Here is a 21157-nt window from a genome sequence, read left to right as displayed (position 1 = left end):
ATTAAACTGGCGATCTGGCTAAAACTGAACAGTTTTTTGTTTGTTTCTTTCCACAATCTCAAACACAAAGGAAGCAAATCAGGTGAGAAATGAGAGTGAAAGAATGCGCATCGTTTTCTCCGACATTCATCATGTTGCACACTGTGATTTATTGCCACAGTATCACACTATAAGTGTAGAATTCCACTAAATTCAAAAGACTGCTTTTTTGAAAGAAAGGAGATCCTGCATGCAACACAGGGGTACAAGGAAACATAACAGGACTGAAAATTCAAACATAGCAGCTGTTGCAAATGGTCCTGAGGTGCACAAGAAGATGGCTTTGAATGTGAGCTGACTTTCTGTCCATCTCTCCCCCAATTCTTCCTACATAATCAGGATTTGAGCAACCAAACTTGGAAAACAGGTATATCTTAGACCACTATGGTTCTTATCTATAAGACATACTGCCACATTAGCATCACCTAGCAACCACCTGCCAACAGGGCAAAATTAGCCATTTGTAGCATTTCTGCATCAACAGTATAGTACCTTGTGAAAGCGTTGTATCATTTTAATTTGGCTACAGTAATTTATATCTGCAAAGGTAAATATATATATCAGTTAATACCATGTTACCTAGCAACAACCTAACAACAGATTATATTTATATAGAAGACCATTGCCTTTCTAGACTGAAAAACAAGGTCTATCACCCCTTTTTCTTTTACCTTTCATTCTGATTAAGTATATCAGCTTTGGCTGGTAAATATATGTAAGCATTCATTCACACAGGATTTAATATATTCTTACAATACGTTAATGCTGCAATATGTTTATTTAATTCAGGATTAATTGTGTGGCTGCTTTTTGAAAATGAGAAAAAAAGCTTTTGTTTTTCATGGCTGCAGTTTTCAGAGCTCCATAGTAAAAGTGTCTGTATTTGTATGTGTAGAATAGGGAAACGTGAACCTTTTGCTCTCACACATATACACAGTTTAAACACTAAAAGCTAGAGATACTGGAGAGAGCAATTTCTTTTAAAAAGTTAATAATTTTGACCTCTCAAGTCCTCTCGGGCATGTCTTGTATTAAGAGTTAGAATAAATTGAATTCTGAAAAGAGACAGGCGAGGGAGGAAATGAAATGATTATTTCCTGTATGAGTTTTTCTTTACAGTGTGTCCTGGGATTAATTTCTGTTTTCCTGTGTATACAACAGAAAACAGGTTCATCTCTCATTCTCTGAATTTACTAGTGTCTCGATCTCAGTGCGCTGTTGCAGTTTTTTTTCCTTCCCAAGTAGGATAGGTGCACCTAAGTGGCTGGATGTAATTTGTGAAATCTTTTGCTTTTGCCTGCTTTGTTTGATTGCGATAAACAAACATCTCGTTCTCCCAGTGACAGCTGGACACCGTAGATGCCCCAGACAGCAAAACAAGGTGATTTGTAAATTACAGGGCCTTGTTCTAATTGCACTCAGTACCAGTGAGTGCTGGCAAAGGTTGACTAAGTTATTTGATTTCAGTTGTAGCTGCTCACCTGTCAACAGAGCACCAGTGAACAAACTTAAAGTTCAAATGCTTTTATTGGATGTTCATGCCTGCGTTGCCCTTTGTATTGTGTCACTAGCACTGGAGAAATGGTCGATCTGTTTTTGTGTATTTTCAGAGAATTTTTTTTTACATATTTTGGCATTTACCTAACAGATAATTAATTTTTTACTCTACATACTTTTTTTTTTAACCAAGACTACTCTTCAATTTGACGTTTTTTAGCAACTACAGGAATTTTTTCACCTTTAGAAAGATGCCCTTTTGGATTCGCTTCACTTTTAAAGAGCTGGAAGCTCCTTGTTATTTTTTTTTCTATACATGTAATATCTTGTGAAAATAGGGATACAGCTCTCTACAAGGGAGAACAACACTTTAACTGAAATTAAACCTATATAACACAATTGGCTCATTATTGCTAGATGTTAGAAATCATTTCAGCTAACTTACCTTTGAGGTCAGAATGCAAGATATTACCTTCCTCACCTCTGACAGTTTTCCCTGAATTCACCTAAAATTGTTTCGGTAATAGAGGCTTTGGTGCAATGCGATGGCATCCAGGGAGGTGGTCTCTTTATGGTTTTGTACTTGCTGTTAAAGGCTGAGGTCAGGCTGAAAGGGTACTACATGAAGCCTCAGAGCTTGAGTGGGATGGGGAGGGTACATTGGAGTTATAGACTCCCCCTGCTGTGGACCACGGTGGGTGGAGAGCTCTGAAAAGCACAAGCACGTTCTGTTCTCTCTCACCAACCCCAGCTTCTGCAAGATGAAAGCAGGGGGATGATGGTGGAGACGTGGCGTGAGGGGGAGTATGCAGCTTCAGAGGAATCGATAATAGTATATTTCTAACTGTTATGCTTTGTCTTTTGTTTTATTTTTGGCTGTCGGGAAGGGCCGTGTGTACATACATGGAAACGTGTTTCCCTTTTCCTGCTATACATTGAAATACGGAGATGTTCGCTTTATCTTTACGGTACTTTTGTGATATGGCTTTGCATTTCTTTCATCTTATATCCTCAAGCCTCCAGCTACAAAAGGGATTTGTTCAAAATGAGCCTCATACTTTTATTTCACCTCTGTGTCTTTATTAAGCGTACCCTGCATTGCTTTCCTCTTCCCACCTTGTCGGAGACTTGGAACTGATCTCAGGAGATTAAAATGGACATTTCGTCCCCTGGCACACTTCAAAATAGAAGCCTAGCAGTGAAAAAGGGGGAAAAAAGCTTAGATTTATTTTCAAAAATGCCTTGCACTATAGATAGTATAAGAGGTTCAACATTAACATAGCTGCCATAGTCCTATTAATGAAATGGAGCAAAATGTGTAAGTTTTGTGTACTTGTTTTTGTTTATGTATGCATTTGCAAATGTTTTGCAAGCTAATAAAAAAAACAATGTACTCTTTGTTACAAGATTATACACTACTCTGAATTAATAATCCATATAGCCACCATAATGTCATCCATTGGTTCATGTACTTACTTGTAAAGCTTTCGCTTGGGCTGGAGCACTGACCTCTAGGAGCACTGTGGAGCATGCTGAATTGAGAACTATATTTACAACACGTGCTTCATATGATGCAAAAATTGAGAAAAATTAAATGATAGTTAACACTCCACAATGTATTGTTTTTAAAAGGACAAGCATCATGAGTCACAATTTATAAAGCAGACGATTTGCAACATTTATAAACAGCATGCTGGATAATGCTAGCTAATTGGCCAGGTGGTGTGACAGTGTGCTACCAGCAGGTAGTGGCTCTGCCTCTGCATTCAAAAACAATGAAGACAGATGGAGGATGATGAAAAAATGAGCAAAGATGCTACAAAATGTGACCAAGAGGAGCTGTGTCAGCTGTTTTGGGGGGTTTCAGAAATGAAATATATTTTTCTGTTATTTCTGTCACATGGCTTCAAGTCTCAAGCAGCTCATCTGTACATAGCAACAGGGGACCAGGTCAAGGTAAGAGCATGTGTTACTCAAGATTAAAAGGCTGTTTTTTCTAATGACAGGTTAATTCGTTAAGTCAAAACTTTGGAGTTTGTTTTAAAGATACACTTTACAGATTTGCTGTAAGAATACTTTGAAACAAATTTTAGTTACACTGCTCAGTACTTCCAAGCTCCTGCTGTATAAGTAAATTATTAATTTAAAAAAAGACAGACACACCCTAACTCTGACTATTTTACTATAAACTGGACCTTAATTTAAAAATTTAGCATGATGTAAGATAAAATACTCAAAACCGGCAATCACAACTATCAGGAAAGTATAGTACTTTTTTTTAACCCTGACATATATACAGTCTGACCTGTTTTAGCAACTACAGGAAGTTTTTTCACCTTTAGAAAGAATCCAGGTGTAAGGCACTTATGCATTACCTTCACTTTTAAAGAGAAATTCTTGTTTTATATACAGTCTGTATACAGTCTCTTTGCCAACTCTGCAGGCCTCCGGTCGAGGTTTAAAGACTGTAGTCTTTTTAACTGTTGCACTTAACTCTTCACACCATATCCAGTAAACCAGGTATGAAAGACTTTCAAAATAAAAAGGCTTTTTGATGGATTATTGTAATCATCAAATCTTGCTGTTAGCCCAGTGGATATAAATTTTCAATTTATAAAATCCACCTTACAGTAAGCATTAAGCAGGATTTGTACCTCACATTCTCAATCATTCATGGTAGTAACGATATTCATCATGCATGTAGTCACCTCTCTTCTCCATCCACAATGTCCAAACACTAACTGCAGCCTGCAAACACATCATCATGTGTGACAGCTAAATAATGACAATATTGTATGTAATCAGAAAGAGGCACGGAGGCACAGTGCCGATGTGTTCATTTATCATGTTTATTGGCTTCTCCCAACATGTTCTGTGATGCATTTGTCCCATAGTAAAGAAAAGTGGTTTGGTGCATCACAGTGAAATTCGTGAAATACAGCAAAACGAATAAAAACTGCATTATTCTCACCTGATCTGATTAAATGGGCATACCGGTTATTAAAGTCCAGTGCAATATTAATCTGGCATTTGAAACAAAGGTCTGATTAGCTCTCTATTTGACCAGAAGAGGCAAAGCACTTAACTACAAGTTTATTTGAGATTTATTTAATTTTGATGTAGTTCACTCAGATATCCAGCTCTTGTGAGATTCACCATCCTCTATTCCCAAGGAACTCTCCAAGCTTCTAAAAGTTAATACTGGATCATTATAACGACTGGTGAGAGAAAAAGATTTATGCATTGGTAAAACACATTTTGACTTGTTCTTTCTTCAGGTGCCATGTGTTTCCTTTTTTAAATAATGGTAACATGCATTTATAAGATAAGATAAGATAGAACTTTATTAATCCCTCGGGTGGGTTCCTCTGGGAAGTTCGACTTCCAAAAAGCACAGCAACGACATTATGATTGTGAAGATTCACACAGCAAGGTAGGGATGAACGATAAGTCACACAACACTGCTTCAGTATACACCGCTGGCTAAAAGCAGTCACTCTAACATTTCATTGGACTGCCTTTACCTCTGATAATGGCACACATTTGCTGTGGCATAATTTAATAAGCCATCCAGAGAGACACTTTTTATATTTTATCAACATTTTGTATTAATGATGGGAGAGTTGGACCACAGTGTAAAGTCTTCTCCAGCACATCCCAAATTCTGTCAAAGGGGTTAAAGTCTGGACTCTGTGGTGGCCAATCCATGTGTGAAAATGATGTCTCATGCTCCCTGAACCACAGTTTCACAGTCTGAGCCTGATGAATCCTGGCATTGTCATCTTGGAATATGCCAATGCCATCAGGGCAGAACAAAATCCATTGATAGAAAAACCTTGTGATTCAGTGTATTTTGGTAGTTTGGCAACATTTTCTGGACACATGACATTGCTGAACCCCGATGTGACTAACTGACGCAATCCCAGACTATAACCCTGCACTCATGGGCTTGTATAGTAGACACTAGGCATGATGGAGTAGTAACTTCATTCATACGTTGCTTACTTAATGCTACACAGCTGTTTGGTCCCAATCCCTTGAGTTCTCCTTGCATTGTATATGTAGAAACGTGCAATATTCAATTTTTTTACAATCTGATTTCACCAAATGCTTGCGCCACATTTCTCATTAAAGATGACAGACCACTGTGCATCCATGTTTTCAGTGATGCATTGGGCAGCTCTTAACCCAATGTTGGTCATTTTCTATCTCCTTAGTTGTATTGTGGCTTGATGGCAGCCAGTAATTTGACCCTTCCGATACAGAATAACACGTTTTCCAAGAAAATGGGATATGTCTTCCAATGTGGTAATTGGATAATCACTGCAGTAGGTTGTTCAACGAGAGGCTCTTACCCAGTTAGATCCTAGTGTTGATTTTTTTTAATGGTGGAACAGGGTAGAATGCGAGAAACTGTTGACAACAGAGCTGCCATATTACTGTCACGCTTGTTTGTATACAAATGGTAAAGCTTAGCATTAGAGCATTAACATAACTATAGACAGTTATAGCACAACAAGTCAACAATCATAAAAACAAGTAAAAACAAAAACATTAAGATAAGATAAGATAAGATAAGATAGAACTTTATTAATCCCTCGGGTGGGTTCCTCTGGGAAATTCGATTTCCAAAAAAGCACAGCAACGACAGAAGTTACAGAGTTATACACACACACATATATATAAATACAGAGACAATATAAATAAAATATACGAAGGGGATAAATAGAATAAATAGGAATCAAAATAAAAATACAAGTGAATTGCACATTTCATGTATTGAGTCTATTGCACTGTTGACTATTTACAAAAGTATTGCACAAAAGGTATTGTACAGTGAGGTGAAGAGGCACTACAGCTTAGTTGTTCCCCCCTCCTTTGTCCTCCTGTTTCCCCTCCCTCTCCCCACCAGAGAGGAGTTAAACAGTCTGATGGCGTGTGGGACAAAGGAGTTTTTAAGTCTGTTAGTTCTTGTCTTTGGGAGAAGCAACCTGTCACTGAACAGACTCTTCTGATTGTTTATGGCCGTGTGCAGAGGATGCCTGGCATTGTCCATAATGTCCATTATAGAAATCTGTCAAAACCTGGTTCATGCTAAAAAAAATTATATTGTTATTTATTTGGAAAAGAAAAAGCTGAATGAATAGTTATATATACAGGAATGAGCCGGCACACTGGAATCAAACAAGCATTCAAAACCTAAAACGAATTTTGTTGTTCATGAATGAAAGTAAATAACTGCAATTTGCCATCCTAATCAAAAATAATAATGTGCTTTACTATTTTTTCAGATTGTTTTTATAAAAGAGTAAATTTGAAAATTCATGGATAAGAACCATAATTATATTTTAGCATTAAAAAATATAATTTCCATTAAATAGCTTGACCACACTGGTGGATTAACCACCACAGAAACAAAAAATAATTTTGTAATTAACAATACTGTTAAATTTGGGCAGCTGTGGTATAAACTTTTCACTGGTTAGTAGTGTAAGACATTTCTTTAAGCACTGAAATATTTAGTAATGTGAGAAGTGTAACATAGAAATACATTATCAATAAAGGCTATAATAAAATGAAATAAGTCTTTAAGCTATGGAGAGCTAGGAAAACTTGACAGACTCCATGCCATCTTTATTCTCCTCATGTACCAGATCTACATCTTCTTTCCCTGTAGGGTTACTCATATTCCCATGCTATTACATACTGCTCACACTTTTGCCTGCAGTTGGATGGACTCATAGAGAGAGAGTGATTGAGAGATGAGACCGGAAGATGTAGAGACTAAAATGAAATACAAGGTGAGAGACAAAGTCAAAAAACATGTTGAAAATTGCAGGGACACAAATGGTAAGTCCACAAGTCTGTATTCATACTTTGTATTCATTCATTCACAGCTGACACACACATTAAGGAAAGCCAAGCAAAAGGGGGAAGAAGCCCATATGTAAATAACACAAGAAAATAAACTGTTTTCCAGCGGCACAGAATCGCTGCATTATCACCCTCATGGAAAATGTCAACTATAATTTATTCTGAGACTGCCAGGTAGCTCGGGGAAGCTTTTCTGCCTAATATTTAAAACCTATCACAGCTGAGCAGATGTTTGCTCAGGGAAATGGCAAAGTAAATAGTGTTTGTTTAAAGGCCTAGTACATGGAGCGACAAGCACAAACAGATGGTAATAGTCTTGGAATTACCTAAACGTACACCTAAAACTGACATTATAACAAAGTCCTTGTCTGGGGTGCAGCTATTGCGCTTCACAATTTAGCTGCCTAATGCCTTAGTAACTGATTTGAAATGTCTGCTGACTGACCTCGCCTGACAGCAAAGGATCAGTTGCCCTGCAGCTAATATCATAACAATCATTCCTTCTAATAATTTAATGTAACAATATTGAATTTCAAGTCTAATTTGCTATACCTCACTGCTACATTACAGTTTGTAGCTGTGTTAGAAATGCTCATATTTCAGGAAAATCTAATTTATTTCTCATTTGCTGATCTGTTACCTGCAAGTTGCAAGATCAGATTTTAAGCATTAGGAATAATTAATCTACACTGACTGGTAGTTAACGATGTAGGTATGTGTACATGTAGTACATACACACAGTTTTTCATGTATGTGTTATGTTTCTTTATTATTCAGCACAAGTTAAAAATTGAAAACTAGAAGGTGATTTAAGATGCAGCCTTCCTACAATCCGCAGATCTAGTTCTAGTCTATATTTAACTTATTGCATCAAATATCTTAAGCAGTAAACTGGTTGATATAAAAGTTGGGATATATTATTGTCCTTTAATGAATTATTTCTAGTTGATTTGCCCTTATTTTTATTCATTCCAAAGAAAGGCCAGTCAGTTTACTACATTTCAGAGGTGAGCAACACGTGCACACCTACAAATCAGCCCCCAACAAAATTGCAAATACTAACATAAAACAGCTCCCATGGAGCCCCCAAATGGAAATCATCCATATGAACTGTTATGAAATGTCAAACTTTGTCAAACTTAAACATTCCCCAAATGTATTTCTTTAAGAGACTTTATTTCATCCAATATAAACCTTTAACCCCCAAAACAGCACTATCACATACTGAAAATCTCACACCTAAAAATCTAAACCAGAAGGGTAAAATTTCTATGTTCTTCACAACTGATGTATTATGATAAAAAGACCACCAAAGATGGGTTGGAGGCATGGAGAAGAAAACATACGAGAAGCTGATTGGGAAACAGCGTGCTTAAAGTCTCAAAGCAATCAGTGAATGCAAGAATAAAGCTATTACAGCGCAAGTGGTTAATGAGAACTTATATCAACCCTGAAAAGCTGAATCTTTGGTCCCCTGACATCTCAAATCAAATCAAATCAAATCAAATCACTTTTTATTGTCACATCACATGTGCAGGCACACTGGCACAGCACATGCGAGTGAAATTCTTGTGTGCGAGCCCCACAAGCAACAGAGATGTGCAAACACAACAACACAAACGAGCAAAATACAAGAATGGCCAACCTGAAACTAATAAATATATGTACAATATATAATAGTGTATGCATTTCTGGATGTGTATACTAAATATTTTCCTACGTGTGCTACGTGTGTGTGTGTGTGTGTGTGTGTGTGTGTGTGTGTGTGTGTGTGTGTGTATACACATTTTTACAAATTAAATAGTAAAAAAATAAAATAAAATAATAATAATAATAATAATAAAATATATAAAATATACAGAGTTGAATATGTGCAAAACAAGTGGCATTTATATACAGTGTGGAGTGCATAATGTTGAAGTTCCAGTAGTGAAGCTGAGGTGTCTATGACGTGTTCAGCAGTCTGATGGCCTGATGGAAAAAGCTGTCTCTCAGTCTGCTGGTACGGGGATGATCCTCCCCGCTTTCCTCAGGCACCGCTTCCTGTAGATGTCTTGGAGGGAGGGAAGCTCACCTCCAATTATCCGTTCAGAGCACCGCACTACTCGCTGGAGAGCTTTGCAGTTGTAGGCGGTGCTGTTGCCATACCAGGTGGTGATGTGTAACACTGATGTAGCGCTAATGAGTTAATACAGGCTAGGGATTGAGTGTGATTTTGTGGTTATTATTAATCAGAAGATTTAGGAATGCTACCGGAGCTGATGGCCAGTAATTAAATACACACAACACAAAATGCTTTTGCAGGTACCATGTATTTAACCGAAAGCAAAGAAAATTAAGAAAAGAAAATGAAAGCTTAAATAATCATTCCTGCTGTAGCTATTTAATTAATAGAAAAACCCAGTGGGGGTGCACAAAAACAACTAAGCAAATTCTTCCGGCTTATACCAAGCAATATAGATTCTCAAAAAAAAGTTCCCCATAAATAACACATGTTAACATCGAAAACACTGATCCACACTGAAGTCCATGAGTTTTATCTGAATATCCATGAGCAATGTCCGAGCGCTATTGTCCATAAACGGGGGAACTGGTGTGTATGATTGTGGAAATCAGTGTATTCGGAAATTACGGGACAGAGCGTCGCCTTTGATAGCTTCCTACCAGTCCAGTGGAAGCTTCAATGCAGAATGAGTCCTGCTCCTAGCCGTTCATTGGCTCGCCATCCTTTTCCATACCCAAAAAAGGTTCACCTGGCCTGCATTAAATAAACAAGGCCAATAAGAAATCACAAGAATAACATACAAAAATGTCAGCCAATTAAGCTAAATACATTAAGTTATTCTTGTTCCTGTGTACACAATTTATAAAAATAAACAAACAATATATTGGTTAAATATAATATTTCTAACCAATAAGGATTTAACTGAAAACATTTCAACTGCTACATACATACATACTATGTAGCTCCACAACATTTGTTATTCAACAACTATCAGTCAAATCAAAATCAAATTGTTTGGACCGGCAGCAGCCGATTAGGGTCAGCTGGTAGCAATACAAACAGTCAATTAAAAGTTCAAACTCACCAATTCCATTCTGTTCAGTGCACAACAACATTATGGCTCTGGCTCACAGTAATCAGCATCTAAGTTGCATAAGTTAGTTGGTGTTAAGAAAATGCATTAAAACGGGAAAAGCAAATGTTTGCCAATACACACCTGCAACAGCTCTGTCACCTGGCTTGCCTCCACGCATCTGACGGGAGGAAGCCGGGACAGGCTTACTATGACCTACATGCCATTCGATTGGCTGAGCAAAGTCATGTGGTTGGAGTCATGCATTTGTGATGCGTTCAATGGCAGGAAATAAGTGCAGGAAATCACTCTGGGTTACACCCTCCCCCCTTGAATACATGCACGTCCCGTTGCATGACAACACTACACAATATGTACGACTGAAGGGTTAGAATTGGTGGTTGCGGTGGTTAAAGCATCTGACAGACTATGAAACAGAGACTGAACAACTGATATCAATGGATTGCCTAAGCGGGCATACTGAAGTCGCCTAGGTGGTGATCTGTGACGCGTTGACCGCCTCAGAGGGGGGTCAACAACCGAATCTGAGCAATTAAGAGTTGGTAATGTCACAGGACTAGGCTCGGCCGCTAAGTTGTCAGAGACTCCAGGATCGGACAAGTCTGTAGACATGGTTTCAAGAATGGGTTCGGGTAAGATTTCAAGCAAATCTTCCCCTGATGTTTCATCAGCATCAAACTCCAATGGGTCTTCCCTCTGGGATCCTGACAGAGCTTCTCCAGCTGATTCCATTTCAGGTGTAGATGTTGGAGGAAGTCTTTCCTCCTCACCACTGGGAAAAGACTGTAGGGGGTTGAGAGACTTCTCCACTCTAAACTCCATTGGGAGCGGGGCAAGGTGGACAAAGGTCGGTTCAAATACATTCTCTTCAACATAGTACTCAGGAGATTCCTGTTGTTTCTTGGCCTGTTGTCGAGTTAAAGAGGGTGTGATTGGAATAGTCTCATCTGATGGTCCTGACTCTGTTGCAGGAAGAAACCCACACGGAAGAAGGAGATCTCTGTGCAATGTGCGAATTGGGCCGTCTTTGCATTCTGGTTTTACAGTGTAGACGGGGAGATCTTTGGCACATTTCAGCACTACAAAGACATCTGGTTCCCATTTGTCAGCAAGTTTATGTTTGCCCCTCAGCCTCATGTTCCGTACCAAAACTCTGCTTCCAACTTCTAGCTTGGACGGTATAATACGTTGGTCAAATCGAGTCTTGTTCCTCTCAGCGTTCTTTGCAGCATTCTTTGAAGATAGCAGATAACTTTCTTTCAACCTAGCTTTTAAGTCGTGTACATACTGTGAATGTGTCTGTTGTTCTTTCTCACGTACAGGAAGATTAAAAGCGAGGTCAATGGGGAGACGAGGACAACGTCCAAACATTGGTTCGTATGGGGTGTAGCCAGTGACTTCATTTTTAGTACAGTTGTAGGCATGGACAAGTGGTTTCACAAACTGTTTCCATTTGGATTTCTGTTTGGATTCAAGAGTTCCCAACATGGCCAGTAGAGTGCGATTAAACCTCTCTACTGGGTTTCCTCTTGGATGGTACGGTGTTGTGTGACACTTTTGGACTCCCAACAGGGCGCATAACTCCTTTATCAATTTCGACTCAAAGTCTGGCCCTTGATCTGTATGGAGTCTTTCTGGAATTCCATAATAAACAATGAAGTTTTCCCAAAGACAGTTAGCCACAGTTTTTGCCTTTTGGTTTGGTGTTGGAATGGCAAGGGCATATTTGGTAAAATGATCTGTCAGTACCAGGATGTCTTTGGTGTTGCTAGTATCGGGCTCGAGACTGAGGAAATCCATACAAATGAGTTCAAGCGGACGTGATGTCCGAATGTTAACCAGAGGAGCAGCTCTCTCCGGCAAGCTTTTCCGGCGAATACACCGGCCACAGGTTTTTATTTTATTTTCCACATCCACTGCCATTCTTGGCCAATAGAACCGAGTCCTGGCAAGGTCAAGGGTCCGTTCCACTCCCAGGTGGCCCATATCATTGTGGAGGCTGTGGAGAACAGTTTGCCGCAGTTCTGTCGGAAGGACCAGTTGGTATGATGGTTGTTCATTTTCATATCTTATCCTATAGAGGATACCATCAATCAGCTCCAATTTGTTCAGTTCGCGAAGGAGAAGAGGAATTTCAGGAAGCTCTTTCCTGGCTGTCAGAGGAACTTTTTCTCCTGACTCCAACTGGTGAATAACCTCCTGAAGAGTTGGATCAGTTCTCTGTTTTTCATAAAGCTCAGAATGGGATATGGTGGAAATAACAGGAAGTCCATGTGACTCTTCTGAGTAATTCTCAGGAAGCACTGCTGTGTTGATGGACAGGGATTCAACCAAACTATTCTCAGCTTGGGTCCTGACAACACCACTTTGGCAAATCGCATCGACAACTTCAGCTGATATTTCACCATCACTGCTGCTTGAGAGATGTTGTTGAGTAAACTGATTAATTAGCTCCTCATCTTTTTGAGCAGGTTCCCCAGAGGAAGTACCATCATGGGGCAGACGGGAAAGTGCATCTGCATCCAGGTTTTGCTTGCCTGCTCGATACTGTATCTTGAACGAGAATGTAGAAAGAGCAGCCAGCCAACGATGGCCGGTAGCATCCAACTTTGCTGATGTCAAGATATAGGTAAGTGGGTTGTTATCCGTGACTACTGTAAAGCTTGCTCCGTACAAGTAATCATGAAATTTTTCTGTCACGCTCCACTTCAGTGCCAAGAATTCAAGCTTGTGAGCTGGGTAACGACTTTCACTGGATGACAACCCCCTACTAGCATAGGCTATCACCCTAAGTCTCCCCTCTTGCTCTTGGTAAAGGGCAGCGCCCAATCCGTTGGTGCTGGCATCTGTGTGGAGAATGTAAGGCAGTGCCGGATCAGCAAAACCTAGAACTGGTGCAGTGGTAAGTTTGTCAATGAGGGTATCAAAAGCCAACTGACATTCAGGACTCCACCTGGAACCAAAGGAGTGCTTGGGATCAAACTGTGAGCTCTTAGAAGTCTCATTTTTGGAGCTTTTGTGTGTGGATGGATATCCACGTGTGAGGTTGTTGAGTGGCTTGGCAATCATGGCATATCCCTTAATAAAACGCCTATAGTAGCCAGCGAATCCCAGAAAAGATTTCAAGGTCTTCAGGTTGGTTGGAATTGGCCAGGATTTCAAGGTGGCAACCTTTTCTGGGTCTGTCTCAACACCATTTTCTGAAACAATGTGGCCCAAGTATCGGACGGATGTCTGAAAGAATTTGCATTTTTCTGGAGAAAGTTTTAACCCAAATTCTCTCAAGCGATTCAACACCCTCAGCAAACGGTCTTCGTGCTCCTCAAGAGTGTTGGAGAATATGATCAAATCATCCAAAAACACGAGGACCTCTTTCAAGTGCAAGTCTCCCATGCACTTCTCCATGAGTCTTTGGAACGTTGAAGGTGCATTAGTAACTCCTTGAGGCATTCGGTTGAACTCCCAAAACCCAATTGGCGTCACAAAAGCGGTTTTGGCTTTATCAGCTTCATCCATCTCTATCTGATAATAACCAGATTTGAGATCAAGCACAGAGAACCATTTCGATCCAGTGAGTGCTGTAAACGATTCCTCCAAGTTGGGCAATGCGTACACATCCTTGATCGTTTGCAGGTTGAGTTTGCGGTAGTCAATACATAGTCGAATGTCTCCATTTTTCTTCTTGACAACCACTATTGGTGATGAAAATGATGACTCCGACTCCCTGATAACACCAGTATCTAGAAGCTCTCGAAGATGTTTACGAACAGCTTCTATGTCCTGGGGATGAATAGGTCTTGCTTTGTGTTTAAAAGGGGTATTGTCATGGAGCTTGATGTGATGCTTCACTTCCTTAGTGCAACCAAAATCCAAGTCATGATGTGAAAAAACTTCAGACATGGCATTTAGTTTTGTTGTGATCCGTTCTCTCCATTCTGCTGGTATTGGTGACTCGCCAAATTTGAAAGTGAGTGGTGTTGACACCATCTCCCGATCTGGGGGGTTGGTCACACTGTGCTCAGAGACTATGCAGTCATAGGCTCCCAGCTCTGCAATGACACTCAAAGCTGGTATATAGATGTCTTGCTCTGTTCTGTTTGACACAACAACTGGAACCTGAGTATGTGTACCACCTTTAAGAGCGACTAGACAATTACTGACACACAAACCACCCGGCAGGCCTGAACCCGGGTGCTGAATGACAACACATTGACTAGCTGGGCTGAGAAGCTTGGCAGAACCCTCGACCACAACTGTGCAGCCAGCTGGAATTAGCACAGGAGATTTACTAAGGGTCGTCACAACACCAAGATGATCATTCCAATTCTGTTGGTATGTCACTTGGAGAGTTTGCAGAACTGCTCTGTACCCGTAAGAGGTAGGCTGGAATGATGAACAGTTACTAGAAGAGAATTGTTCATAAAGAATTTCAAGTGTATTCATGCCAACAAGTACTGAGGTTGGATAATCAGGTCTCACATCAGGAACAACAAGTGCAAGCGTTTGAACTGGGAAGTCACTCCCAAGAAAGTCTTTTGGAAATGTCATGGCAACCTCAACATACCCAAGGTATGGAACACATTGACCAGCAGCCCCCTCCACATGAAGAAGCTCATTCAATGGGTGGACTGGCTGATCGGAGAGATGCTCATTATAGAATGAAACTGGAATTGTGGTAACCTGGGAACCAGTATCCAGTAGACACGGGCAGTTGCAACCTGCAATGTTGACTTCTGCTGTACATCTGGATCCAACTAATCCTGGTGGTAATCTAGTGTGGATCTTTGTCTGCGACTTTGCACACTTGGCATGCTTTTTGTTCTCAGCGGGACAAGGTTGGTCCAGCTCAGCTCCTGTTTGCCCCTCAACAGGAACTGGAACTAGTTTAAATCCTCAGAAGCAGAGGACTTTTGCTTCTGCCACTTTTGTTTGCTGTCAAATTGCTTCCGCTTGGCACTTACCAATGCTGAATTGGGTGCATTTTCACATTGCGGCTTAATGTGACCATCTTCTCCACAGCGGAAGCAAAACCCTGGTTTAGGGCTGGAGACGCTAGGTTTTGGATTCTTACCAACCTTCTTTGGCCCATAGAGCTTTGGAGCTGGGCAGGCAGCAACCGATGGTTTGACATTACACTGCTGTGCTGTCAAAGCTGAAAGCTGCTGTTGTATAGCTGCCATCTGTTGTGAGAGCCGTTTAGTCAGAGTGGTTAGCGCAGCACAGAGGTTAGTTTCTTCTCCAGTATTGGCAAACTGGGCATTAGTGGTGGCTTTCTGTTTTGTTGGTCCCAAATGCTGTTTCATCCTTAATGTCTTTGCTGCCTCTCTGTCCTCTTCAGTTCGAAGGAGTAATAGAAGCTCAGTAAATTTGGGGGGGTTGTGCTTCTTTTGCTTAAGTTGGAGTTCCGATATTAAATTGTTATCCCAACATCCCCTGCAGAATTGATTCAACAGTCGGTTGTCTATGTCTTTCTCTAAAACACCCCCTCTTTTTGCTGCATGCTGTAATACCACCTGCAGACGTTGCAAATAGGCCGAAGGCTTTTCTCCGCTGTCCTGGAAGGTGTCCATGAACTTGGCGTATAACTCATCTCCATCTTGCACAGTGCCATAGGCTGAGTCAAGTTGTTTCATATAGACCTCTGGTGGTGTGTCAAGGCTGAGATGTTTTACCATATTACAGGCAGGAGGCAGTAGACTGTCACGAATCAGTCTGGTGCGCTGCAGATCAGATATAGATGGATCTTTCAGGGCTAATTCGACCCCTGACCGCCATATATCATAATCTGTCTCTTGAATTGGCCTGGGCACTTTACCAGAAAACGCTCTCAGTCGATGGAATGCATGCAGCGAGCTGTCCCCACTCCGAACAACGTGTTCCACAACATAGCGTTGTACTTCAGGAGGGTTGAGATCAGCCGCTGGAATGGAGGCAGAATGCCTCTCTCCGCCGTGCGCTTCAGCACTACTGGCAACAGAAGGGGACTTAGATGGAAGAGGGGCTGGTAGTGAAGAAGGAAAGACTGAATCGGGAGGGTTTGAATCTTCTAGTTCTGGTTTTGCAACCACTGGAGTCTCTGGGTTGAGCTCTGCAAGGGACCGGCGTATCTGGGTCATCCCCTCACTGAGGACTTCTGCATAATCCCTCCCAGATAATTTGGCTATTCTTTTTAAGTCTGCCAAGTAAGTATTTGTCTTGGAACCACTAACTTTTGATGCATAAACTTCAGATAGACTTTCAATATGGAGTTTGTCACCTGAATCTGACATAGATGTGTGCGGTAGCAACTGAGACAACCGCGTTAAAGATAAACCCGAAGCGTGCTCAGCGACAAGCATGTCATTAAATTCAGATTCTGGTGAATCTATAGTAACCTTGCGAGCTATGTCACCATACTGTTCAAGGAAATGTACAACTTCATTAACTGAGTGCTCAGTTACTCCGTCAACTAAAACCGCATTTGGAATCTTAATGGCAAGTGTCTCAAAAACTTCCATTATGGGGAAAAATGAATTGGTGAGTTTGAATATATATTAATTACTAACCAAATCAGCTCCTGGCTGGCTCGCCAAGTAATGTAACACTGATGTAGCGCTAATGAGTTAATACAGGCTAGGGATTGAGTGTGATTTTGTGGTTATTATTAATCAGAAGATTTAGGAATGCTACCGGAGCTGATGGCCAGTAATTAAATACACACAACACAAAATGCTTTTGCAGGTACCATGTATTTAACCGAAAGCAAAGAAAATTAAGAAAAGAAAATGAAAGCTTAAATAATCATTCCTGCTGTAGCTATTTAATTAATAGAAAAACCCAGTGGGGGTGCACAAAAACAACTAAGCAAATTCTTCCGGCTTATACCAAGCAATATAGATTCTCAAAAAAAAGTTCCCCATAAATAACACATGTTAACATCGAAAACACTGATCCACACTGAAGTCCATGAGTTTTATCTGAATATCCATGAGCAATGTCCGAGCGCTATTGTCCATAAACGGGGGAACTGGTGTGTATGATTGTGGAAATCAGTGTATTCGGAAATTACGGGACAGAGCGTCGCCTTTGATAGCTTCCTACCAGTCCAGTGGAAGCTTCAATGCAGAATGAGTCCTGCTCCTAGCCGTTCATTGGCTCGCCATCCTTTTCCATACCCAAAAAAGGTTCACCTGGCCTGCATTAAATAAACAAGGCCAATAAGAAATCACAAGAATAACATACAAAAATGTCAGCCAATTAAGCTAAATACATTAAGTTATTCTTGTTCCTGTGTACACAATTTATAAAAATAAACAAACAATATATTGGTTAAATATAATATTTCTAACCAATAAGGATTTAACTGAAAACATTTCAACTGCTACATACATACATACTATGTAGCTCCACAACATTTGTTATTCAACAACTATCAGTCAAATCAAAATCAAATTGTTTGGACCGGCAGCAGCCGATTAGGGTCAGCTGGTAGCAATACAAACAGTCAATTAAAAGTTCAAACTCACCAATTCCATTCTGTTCAGTGCACAACAACATTATGGCTCTGGCTCACAGTAATCAGCATCTAAGTTGCATAAGTTAGTTGGTGTTAAGAAAATGCATTAAAACGGGAAAAGCAAATGTTTGCCAATACACACCTGCAACAGCTCTGTCACCTGGCTTGCCTCCACGCATCTGACGGGAGGAAGCCGGGACAGGCTTACTATGACCTACATGCCATTCGATTGGCTGAGCAAAGTCATGTGGTTGGAGTCATGCATTTGTGATGCGTTCAATGGCAGGAAATAAGTGCAGGAAATCACTCTGGGTTACAGATGCATCCAGTGAGGATGCTCTCAATGGCACAGTGATAGAAGGTCCTGAGGATGCGGGGGCTCATGCCGAATCTTTTCAGTCTCCTGAGAAAGAAGAGGCGCTGCTGGGCCTTCTTCACTGTTTTGTTTGTGTGTACTGACCACGTAAGATCCTCAGCCAGGTGTACACCAAGGAACCGGAAGCTGCTCACTCTCTCCACAGCAGCGCCGTTGATGGTGATGGGGGTGTGTACTTCTCTGCACCTCCGGAAGTCCACTATCAACTCCTTTGTCTTTGCGACGTTGAGGGTGAGATGGTTGTCTTGACACCAGTGGGTCAGGGCGCTGACCTCCTCCCTGTAAGCCGTCTCATCACCGTTGGTGATAAGACCCACCACTGTAGTGTCGTCCGCAAACTTCACAATGATGTTGGAGCTGTTAGTGGCTGTGCAGTCGTAGGTGTAGAGTGAGTACAGGAGAGGGCTCAGTACACACCCCTGTGGAGCACCAGTGTTCAGTGTGATGGGGGATGAGGTGATGCTGCCCAGTCTGACCACCTGGCGTCTGTCAGACAGGAAGCTAAGGATCCAGCTGCAGAGGGAGCTGCTCAGTCCTAGATCCTGCAGTTTCCTGTCCAGCTTCGAGGGAACGATGGTATTGAATGCTGAGCTGTAATCTACAAACAGCATCCTCACATACGTGTCTCTCTTCTCCAGGTGTGACAGGCCAGTGTGTAGTGTCAGGGCTATGGCATCATCAGTGGACCTGTTGTGGCGGTATGCAAACTGTAGAGGGTCCAGTGAGTCGGGTAGTGCAGAGCAGATGAAGTCCCTGACCAGCTTCTCGAAGCATTTGCTTACGATGGGGGTCAGGGCTACAGGTCGCCAGTCGTTCAGTGAGGAGATGGTGGAGGATTTGGGTACAGGGACGATGGTGGCCATTTTGAAGCAGGCTGGGACTACAGACAGAGAGAGGGAAAGGTTGAAGATGTGCGTGAACACTCCAGCCAGCTGAGCCGCGCATGACCTGAGGACGCGGCCGGGAATCCCGTCCGGACCAGTAGCTTTGCGTGCGTTCACCTTCCTGAATCACTTCCGCACATCCTCCTCAGACACAGTGTGCGCACTGACGTCATCCGCGGTGCGCACACTGTCCGGTCTCATGGTGTTCGCTGTGTCGAATCTAGCGTAGAATACGTTTAGATCCTCACACAGAGAGGCCGTGGTCTGCGGTGTGCTGGTTTTCCCTCTAAAGTCTGTGATCGTGTTTAGTCCCTGCCACATACTCCGAGGGTTGTCAAACTGTTGTTCCACCCTGTCCCTGTACTCACGTTTGGCTGCTTTGATCGTCTTCCGGAGTTGGTAATGTACGTGTTTGTAGTCCGATGTGTTCGCGGAGGCAAAGGCGGTGTTCCGTGCCGCCAGTGCCGCGCGAACATCTCCGTTAATCCAGGGTTTTTGATTTGGGAAGGATTTGACTGTTCTGGATGGGACGACATCTTCCACGCATTTCCTGATAAATCCACAGACTGAGTCTGTGTATTCATCAATGTCTCTGGCGGCCACGTGAAACATTTCCCAGTCCGCGTGATCAAAACAGTCCCGCAGCGCAGACTCCGATTGGTCCGTCCAACAGTGCACCGCCCTCCGGGTTGGAGCTTCCTGTTTCAGCTTCTGCCTGTAGGCGGGCAGGAGCAGGATGGAGCAGTGATCTGATTGGCCGAATGGGGCGCGGGGGAGGGCTTTGTACGCATCCCGGAAAGAGGTGTAACAGTGGTCGAGTTGCCGGTTTCCACGTGTGTTGCAAAGGATGTGTTGATGGAGTTTTGGTGAGACTTTCTTCAGGTTTCCCTTATTAAAGTCTCCGGCTGTGATAAACGCTGCCTCTGGGCTTGCGGTTTCCTCGCTGCTGATCGCGCTGTACAGTTCCCTGAGTGCACGGTCAGTGTCGGCTTGTGGGGGAATGTAAACAGCCGTAATAATCACTGCTGTAAATTCCCTCGGTAGCCAGAATGGCCGGCACTTAATCATCAGGTACTCCAGGTCCGGTGAGCAGAAGGATTTGACCGGGTGCACGTTCGCATAATCACACCAGCTGTTGTTGATCATGAAACACACACCACCGCCTCTGCTTTTCCCAGTAAGATCCTGTGACCTGTCCGCGCGGTGCACAGAGAACCCCGGCAGTTGTATTGCGGAGTCCGGTACTTTGTCCGATAGCCAGGTTTCTGTGAGGCAGATCACGCAGCAGTCCCGCATCTCTCGCTGGAATGAGATCCGTGCCCGAAGCTCGCACAGCTTGTTCTCCAGAGACTGCATATTAGCCAGTAATAAACTGGGTAACGGTGGTCTGTAAGTGCGCCGTCTCAGTCGAACCAGAACGCCAGATCTTCTCCCTCTGCGTCGGCGTTTGCGGCCTCCAGGGCCAGAGAACAAAGGCGTCTCAGGTGAGATGAATGGGGGGTCTGCAAACGGAGCGTCCGTGTTGCAAAACTTGAACTCCGGAAAGTTATAAGAAAGACCGTCTTTTATGTCCAGTAAGGTTTGTCGGTCGTACACAAGGAGACAAGTGCTGCTCGTGAAAAAATAAAGGAAAAGTAAAATTAAACACAGAAGAAAGCCGTTGCTTGGGGGAGCTCGCGACGAGGCTGCCATACTCGGCGCCATCTTGATCACATCTCAGACACATGTTGGAAATGTTCAGAAGAAAACAGGCGCTCTGTTTCTTTTTGTGGAGACTGTAAAAAAACAAAACAATACTGGAATGTTGCTGTTCAGCTACAACTGATATCGTTGGTATGCAGGTACATTATAAAGCAAAAATGTGTGTTCTAGGTGTACAACAGCACTTATAGCA

At 42.0% G+C, this 21157-nt stretch overlaps 1 protein-coding gene and 2 long non-coding RNA genes across 5 annotated transcripts in view; 1 reads left to right on the top strand and 2 right to left on the bottom strand.

The window, feature by feature from the left end:
* The window catches only part of LOC309707100 (A-type voltage-gated potassium channel KCND3-like), a 109740-nt gene that overhangs the window by 40578 nt on the left and 48005 nt on the right, over positions 1 to 21157 (top strand). The gene's annotated exons all lie outside the window — the stretch shown is intronic.
* LOC309707182 lies at positions 9978 to 11354 on the bottom strand. The gene is made up of 3 exons (XR_014276930.1): positions 10632 to 11354; positions 10500 to 10558; positions 9978 to 10168 (listed from the first exon to the last, which is right to left on the bottom strand). It is a non-coding gene; the product is annotated as an uncharacterized lncRNA (long non-coding RNA).
* Positions 17492 to 18318, bottom strand: LOC309707181. Its single transcript, XR_014276929.1, has 3 exons — positions 18146 to 18318; positions 18014 to 18072; positions 17492 to 17682 (listed from the first exon to the last, which is right to left on the bottom strand). It is a non-coding gene; the product is annotated as an uncharacterized lncRNA (long non-coding RNA).

Source organism: Aulonocara stuartgranti, assembly GCF_965226115.1.
Source record: "Aulonocara stuartgranti genome assembly, chromosome: 5".
Classification (NCBI taxonomy): Eukaryota; Metazoa; Chordata; class Actinopteri; order Cichliformes; family Cichlidae; genus Aulonocara; species Aulonocara stuartgranti.
This window is presented reverse-complemented; position numbering and strand designations above follow the sequence as displayed.